This window comes from Dioscorea cayenensis, unplaced genomic scaffold, assembly GCF_009730915.1.
Source record: "Dioscorea cayenensis subsp. rotundata cultivar TDr96_F1 unplaced genomic scaffold, TDr96_F1_v2_PseudoChromosome.rev07_lg8_w22 25.fasta BLBR01001899.1, whole genome shotgun sequence".
NCBI classification, from domain to species: Eukaryota; Viridiplantae; Streptophyta; class Magnoliopsida; order Dioscoreales; family Dioscoreaceae; genus Dioscorea; species Dioscorea cayenensis.
The window spans coordinates 27,645-35,663 of record NW_024088290.1 but is presented as its reverse complement, the minus strand read 5'-3'; the positions used below and the strand labels follow the sequence as shown (position 1 = coordinate 35,663).

General features: G+C 43.9%; 1 non-coding gene across 1 annotated transcript; it reads left to right on the top strand.

Moving 5' to 3' along the window:
• Window positions 1-6,856: 6,856 nt before the first annotated feature.
• LOC120257136 lies at window positions 6,857-6,963 on the top strand. The gene has a single exon (XR_005535538.1). It is a non-coding gene; the product is annotated as a small nucleolar RNA R71 (small nucleolar RNA).
• The last annotated feature ends 1,056 nt before the right edge of the window (window positions 6,964-8,019 follow it).

The following is an 8,019-nucleotide window of genomic DNA, read 5'->3' as shown; positions in this document are numbered from 1 at the left end:
GAGATTCAATGTAACAAATACATCCTAGGGTTTACAAATACCCAAGTACTCACTAGGGGTTTAGCTCGCCATGGAGCTAAGTACAATCAAAGAAATAGAATGTAAAAGCAATGAATCCATAAAGAAACCCCCTCGATGGTTGTGTTGATGGTCTTGTGGAGAGTCCTCTACTCATCGCAAAGGATCCTTTGTCCTGCCTACGATACACCTCGACGGATGAGTGCCGACAAAAACTCTCAGAATAACCTTCTTCCAAACGACGCACGATATCGGAGCCATAGAACCTCTCCAAAACCCTAGCCAATAGCCCTCAAAACTCTAGCTGAAGCCCTCTCTCAAGTTGGGGAAAAGATGGAGAAAAGAATACTAAAATTGGGGCTGATTCGGCTTTAAATAGGGATGGAATCGGGCGACTACACGGGCGTGGATACTTCACCCGCCCGTGCAGAATTTCCACATGGGTGTGGATAATTTCCACACACCCGTGTGGATTCTCTGAACTCCTGTTCTCTCGGTCGGCTGTGAACAGTGTGGCTACCGTGTTGCTAAAGTGCTCTGCTACAGTATCCGGCCTGAATAGCTTCCTGAATCCATACTTTCATCAAAGTAACGCAAACGGGCACACGTTCACATCGCGGATTACTTGCTTCTTCAATGATAGGAAAGTTGGTGGAGCTCTTGTTCTATGTGCATAAGTCAGAATGCTCGAGTGTGACTGCCTTAGCAAAATTTCCTCCAAAATCGGTGCATTGTAATACATATTGGCTTCTTTACTTTATAAACGGCCTCACAACCCTACCTACATAAAAGTAACATAAAAACACACATATTAGTGTAAAAACCCGAGAAAAGTAATGCTCAACATAAGGAATGAACGCTTTACATTCATATCGCACAAGCACTTATCAAACTCCCCCACACTTAAGCTTTTGCTTGTCCTTAAGCAAAAATTAAATATTCTGTGCATCAATGAAGAAAATATTGGAAGTGCTTGGCCTTAGGTTCACCAAAGTATACAAAGAGAGCATTCTACAAGTAAGGGAAATTTCAACATTAAATACAAAAATCAAAGCTCTAGCTAAAAACTTGAATCAAAAAGGAAAAACAAAACCCGAAATCGTGTATCGTGTGTGAACTCACTCAAAAACAACCCAAGGTATACTCCTCAAAGTTCTAAGCACAAAGGGACTTAGTTTATCTACAAAGGTGACGACAATTTTCAAAGATGGTAGTAGCTTCACATCCTCTAATGTAGCCCTTTCCAAAGCGGCGCTAAGGTGGCTTTCACACTTTCGATGTGGTAGCTCTTTCTACGGAGTGGTAGCTTTCACTCATCCTATGAGATAGCTCTTTCTCTCATTAGGGCATAGCTAGTATCCGACTTATGAGAGTAGCTTCATACTTCATAGGTGGTAGCTCTTTCCACCCAACAAGCACAAATAAACAATAAAACTTTTTTATTTTCAGAATTTAACACAAGAAACAACTATAACTAGTCCCTTTAACATCAAACTTGAGTTTCCAATAGAGTTTAAAGAGTGAGCAGTGCACTAAGTGTAAATCGGGCAATAATTCCTAGAAATTCAAGCAAGAACTAGAGCATGAAAACATTCAATGTTAGAAATTTTCCTAAACTCAAGAATACAATCATTGCAACTAAGGTGAACCGCCATTGGCTATGTGAGCATATATCAATCAAGAACAATAGAAAAGATGTGTGCACTATGAAACTCCCACACACACTTAAGTTGTACATTGTCCCCAATGTACCCATGCAAGCTCACTCAAAATGTATATCATTCAAAAGCAAATGTGGGAGAAGCAATCAAAACAATACTCCCCTGACTCCTAGTGTTGCGTTTGATGAAGCTAACTCCATGGGAGTAGTGTTCCGATGGGTTTGTGAGCTCACACTGACCAAGTGCCTAAGCACCTTGGCCGTGCCCATGACTAAGTCTCAATTCCCATGATGACAAGACCATCATGCGCATACGAGGGGTTCGAGTGAGCTCAATAAAAACAAAATATGTCAAGTATATATAAAAAAGATGAGACAATGAATACAACTCGAGATGTAAAATGAAAATAAATTCAGAAGGAGAACCTTTTCTGAATGAACAAGTCTAAAATAAAAAATAAAAAGAACTAAAAAGTCAAATATCGATTGTCACCCTCGGGGCTCCGATCTGCTAGCTTCTTGGTGAAGGCGCACATGGTGGGTTCATCGAGTGCCGTGATGAGAGGATGGGGATGCTTGGAGGGAATTGAGGGGGCCTGATGAGTCCTCGGTCGCAGGACAAAGATGAGGCGACGTCTCGCTCTAAGATCTGTATGTAATCGTCGAAGCGTGCCATGAACTACGTGTCTTGAGTGGCATGCATGTATCTAATCTCTGTAATCTCGGCTCGAGCCTCGGCTACCTCGAGTCAGTATCACCCCAAAGCGCTCTCAAAGCCTCTCAAAAGCGAGATGGTGAGAAAATATCACTACGAGGGATGGTTCCTCTGCCATTTGGAGGTGCCTCGGGGTCTCCATCGGGGCTGGGCGGGGAGCTCGGGGAGCAGGGCTGAGATGCCCGGCTTCATCACCCTCATCCTCGACTATCTACGAGTTTGGTAGCACTAGCACAAAAACCCATGTCCGAACCACTGCGGACCATGCCCATCAACCTCATCGTCTCTCAGGCTCAGGGGAGGCGGGTATACTCGTCTTCTTGGCCCGCAGATCGAAATCCAAGAGACCCATGCCTAGCACTAATCTCGTAATGTAGGGGCCGAGGAAGATCGCTCCCGAGTCAAGCATAGTGTCCCTTGTTGTCGATGTACTACTGCCATGATGTGCCCTAAGTGAATCGATGCGTCTTTGCACCGCCAGTATAGATCGATGTAATTCGCTGTCGGCTCAGAACACCAGTGCTATCACCATGGCCATTCACCGACCTACTCATGATGGCATGTAAATATTTTGTATCACGGTCGGGAAAGGCACGTGGCCTTGGACACCCCGAGCTCGTCTTGACCACGACCACATAGCACTCTGTAAGCTCTCTGCGGTGTCAAGGTTCTAGGATAATCAGTGCATGGCCCAGGCATACTCCTCTGTATACGTGAATGCCTCCTCACTACAAAGCCAATTCGTCTTTGAAAAGCGGGTAACACTCAAGGTATAGTGGTTTCCAAATACTCTGAACTGAATGGTGTGCAAACTGTCGAAACTCGCGTAAGATCTGTCAAACTCGAATGATAATAGCGCCTCCAGTGCAAACTCTCGGATGGCTGGCTCTCTAATCGTCAATAACTACCGCGAACCACTGCTTTGAAGCAGAGATCCTCTACCTCATCAGTGAACTCATCTCCTAGCTGTAGATCTCGCCCTGAGTATAGTCGTGTCCGAGGGAATCGAGTGCATGTCGAGCCGAAAGTCTCGACAAGCGCTCATAGTGAACCTGATGCTCTGGAATCACAAACCTCATGCCCTCAAGCTCAGGGGAAGACTCACGCGGCCTATTATCAGCTTGCTTCTTTGATCGAAGTGCCATAATCCGCAAAAATTTGAAACCAAAATCGATCAAACAAGTTGATAAAATAATCTTGCAATCCACGCGATGGGTGTGGAATTTACCTGCGCCCATATGGATCAGCAGGGCGTGAAAACCGCTGCGACCCGGCGCTTCAAAAATCTAAAAATATAACTTAAGAATACTTCTAACTTTGTTCTAAACATCAATCATCTTTCTAATTGAAGAAACGAAGCATTATTAACCTGATTAATCGATAGAAACCATGAATTGGCAAAGAAAATAATGAATAGAGACTTACCCGACGAGATGGGATGAGAAAATGAAGAACCGGCAGGAAAACCTTGCAAAAATCCTACCAAATTAAGCGCTATGAAAGTCGGAGAATGATGTGAGAGTGTTTTCAGACGAATAGAGTTCATGAAGAGGAGAGAACTAATCTTCTTTAAAAAGAACTCATGACCCTTGATGTTACATGCATCCACATGGGCGTCGCGGTAATTACCTCGCACAGTGCGCTTCTTTCACAAGAGAGCCACGGGCGCCGCGCCCTGTGCGATCTTGGGAAAAAGCTACTCGCCGACCTGGCTGCTCTCGCTTGGGCGTGTGGAAAAACCACGCCCGTCGTCCGACCCACGATGGAAAGCGCTGCGCCCCTACGGCTTCTCCGGGACATCCGAGAAAAAAATACCAAGTGTTATACCGCCCGATGCGGAAATTCCTCCTTTGGCGTGGACATTCCATGCTCAACTCACGGGCGACCACCGCCCACAGTGTCTTCTCGAGGATGGATAGAACTCCTCTGCGAGAGATTCACGCAGGCGTCTGCGAAATTACCCTACGCCTGTCGTGGTTCTAAGGTCGCCCATAGGGGCGAGTCCACGCCCCTGTGTGCTCTCGGGATAATCCGCCAAACTCCGTGGGAATTCAAACACCCGTGCGGAAAGTACCCACAGGCGTGTGTGAGTCGCATGGTCATTCATAGGGGCAGGCGCACGCCCCTGTGCCTTCTCTGGATAAGCTTGTAATACAAATCCACGGGCGTGCGGAAATTCCACACACCCGTGTGTCTTCACTGGATGCCTTAGAAAAACCTACAGGCTCTGCAGAAAGTTTCTGAACATGTTCACACATTCAGAGACTGCCTAATATGCAAGTTTCACCAATGAAAAACATGGAATAAAGCTCAAACAACATAACTTTGCCAATTTCACATGAAAACACACGATTAATATTCAAAGTTCACAAGAAAATCTCACCACAAGAATCTAAAAAATTAAGACACCAACACTTGACAATTTATTCATACAGAACATACATTATTCAACTAAGAAAAACAGTAATCACTTGGGTTGCGTCCCAAGAAGAGCTTGTTTAATGCCACTAAGCTTGGCGTACCTTGTCTTACATCACGGGGGTTCATGAATGAAAGTTGCCCTCTTACCCATGGCTTGAAAGGATGATGTGCAAAGTCTCTTGAGGGTAGAAGGTGAATTATCGAGCTTGGACCACCCTAACAATGATTCGTCCAACTTCTTCGGTTCACGTACGTCTCCAACAGCCTTGGAGTGTTTCCGGTGGCGTCTCCTAGCCTTCATCATTTTGTAGAGCACTTTCTTCAAGATCCCCGGGGTAGATGGTACTTCTTCTATCGAACCAAGCATCATTACTTCTTCATAATCCTCCTCATGGTCGAACAAACCTTCATACAGATCCGGATTGAACATCTCGTGCATGTATTCATCAACAATCTCATCAGTAGTATCTAGAAAATATAAAGTATCATCTAAATCGAGAGAATGCCGCATGGCCTCAGCAAGGCGGTATGTGAGCTTGTCATCTCCAACTCTCAATGTGAGCTCTCCGCCATCCATGTCAATCAATGCTTTGGAAGTCTGCAAGAATGGTCTCCCAAGTATCAAGGGTACATCCGCATCCTCATCAACGTCTAGCACTACAAAGTCAATCGAAAAAATGTACTTGTCCACCTTGACAAGCACGTTTTTAATGATGCCTCTCGGATGTCGCACTGTTCGGTCCGCTAGTTGCAAAGTCATCCGAGTAGGCCTAGGCTCGTCCAAACATAGCTTTTGAAAGAAAGTGTATGGCAAGACATTAATACTAGCCCCTGATTACGCCAATGCCATTTCCTCACCAAGATTGCCAATATTACACGGAATGATGAAGCTTCCCGGATCTTTCTTCTTGTTCGGCATGTTCTTTCGCAATACCGCTGAGCATGAAGCATCTAAAGTCACTGAAGCACTCTCCTCCAACTTCATTTTGTTGATCAATAAGTATTTCAAGAACATCGCATACTTAGGCATTTGGGCTAATACCTCAACAAAAGGAATGTTAATGTAGAGTTACTTGAACAAACTCAGGAACTTCTTGTATTGTTCATCTACTTGGTCATTTTTCAATCTATAGGGATAAAGAATTCTTGCCTTGAAAGGTGGGGGTGCCACCTCTTTCTCTTTGCTTGTTCCCTCTTCTACCTCTATAACCTCGGGTGCGTGTTCTTTTGACTTCTCACTCAGAAGCCTACCTTCAACCTCACAACCACTTCTCAAAGTGATTGCCTTCACATGCTCTCTAGGATTGGTCTCTGTATTGCTCGGCAAGCTTCCATGTGGCCTTTCAGAGATAGACTTCGCAATGTGCCCCACTTGATTTTCAAGATTATGCAAGGAAATGGTGTGGTTGAGAAGTGTAGTCTCGAGTGATTCAAACCTTGTATTTGCAGATTGCACAAATCTACCGAAGTGCTTCTCTAAGTCAGTCATTCGGGTTTCCAAACCTGAGACTCTGTTTTCCACCTGAGGGGCTTGTTGTTGTTGTTGAAAACCCGGTGGCCCCATGGCCTTTTGTGGACCTTGATGACTCAATGAGAAATTGGGATGATTCTTCCAACCTGAATTGTAGGTATTGTTATATGGGTTTCCTTGAGGTCTCATGCCATTACTTAGAAAATCAACGTTCTCCACTAAACAACCATCACCAATAGAGATCGGGCAATTAGAGGGAGCATGTCCTCCACCACACCTTGTGCAATTAGTCACGCCCGCCACTCTATATGAAGTTAGAAGATCTAACTTCTTACACAAATTCTACACTTGAGCCGCCAATGAAGTTATCGCATTTATCTCATGGAGACCGGCCACTTTCTTCTTCTCCCTAGCATTCCATTGGTAGCTGTTTAACCCCATTTCTTCAATCAATTGACGGGCCTCATCGGGGGTCTTGCTACTGAAGGTACCTCTTGCCGCCGCATCCAAGAGTTACCTTGTACTCGGGTTCAAACCATTGTAAAAGGTTTGAACAATCATCCACTCCGGGAATCCGTATTGCGGGCACTTTCTCAGGAACTCCTTGAACCTTTCCCATGTCTCAAATAGAGACTCCAATTCCAACTGAACAAATGATGAGATCTCGTTCCTAAGCTTTGCTAATTTTCCGGGATGGAAATAACGAGCTAGAAAAGCTTTCCACCATCTCCTCCCACGTGGTAATTGACACTCTAGGTAACGAGTGTAGCCACTGCTTCGCTCTTCCTTTTAGGGAAAATGGGAAGGCTCTCAATTTGATGGCATCATCCGTCACTCCGTTTATCTTTAGCATATCACACACCTCGAGAAAACGCTCTATATGACTGTTTGGATCCTCATCGGCCAAACTGTTGAATTGTGAGGATTGCTGCAACATGTGGATGAATGCCGGTTTCAACTCAAAGATCTGAGCTGTAATCGGGGGAGGCACAATACTCGATTGTGTCCCCAACACTGAAGGTCTGGCATAATCGGATAATGTTTGATGTTGCTCATTACATTACGCCATGTTTTTCGAGATCCTTTCCACTTCAAATCGGCTAGATTAGACATTTCTTCTATAGGGTTCTTTCCCTTTTTCTTCTAAGTGTACGTTTAAGCTCGGGGATCTCCTTCAATCAATGATGAGGATTCCCTCGGGTTATAACACGGAGCTGCACTCCAAAAAGAACGAAAAAGAAATCAGAGCGATGATAGAATAAGAAGGTATGAAAATAGAATGTATGGTGAAATAACTAAGAAAACAAAATGTAAAAGTATCTCTAAAGCGCTCTATTCCCCGATAACGGGCGCAAAAAACTTGACAAGATCCCTATGCGTATATCCAAAAGTAAGTGTGCGGGTTTAGTCGAAGTAATAATCCCGGATGAGCGAGTATCGAATCCACGGGAATAGGTAATAAAAAAAATTTATGATTATTGTTTTGATTAAAACATTTATGTTCATTTTTCTGATTGACTCCTATCTTTCAATCAAAACCCTAATCCTATGTCTCCTTTCAGAATGTGTCATATTTTTAGTTTTGAATCAAAACCTTAATCCTTTGTTATCTTTTTTGAATGTCTTTTATTTTCGAATCAAAACCCTAATACTTTCTTTTCTTTTTTAGAATGTCTACTATTTTTGTATGAAAACCCCTAATCCTATGTTTTCTTATACTAAAGTCTCTTATTT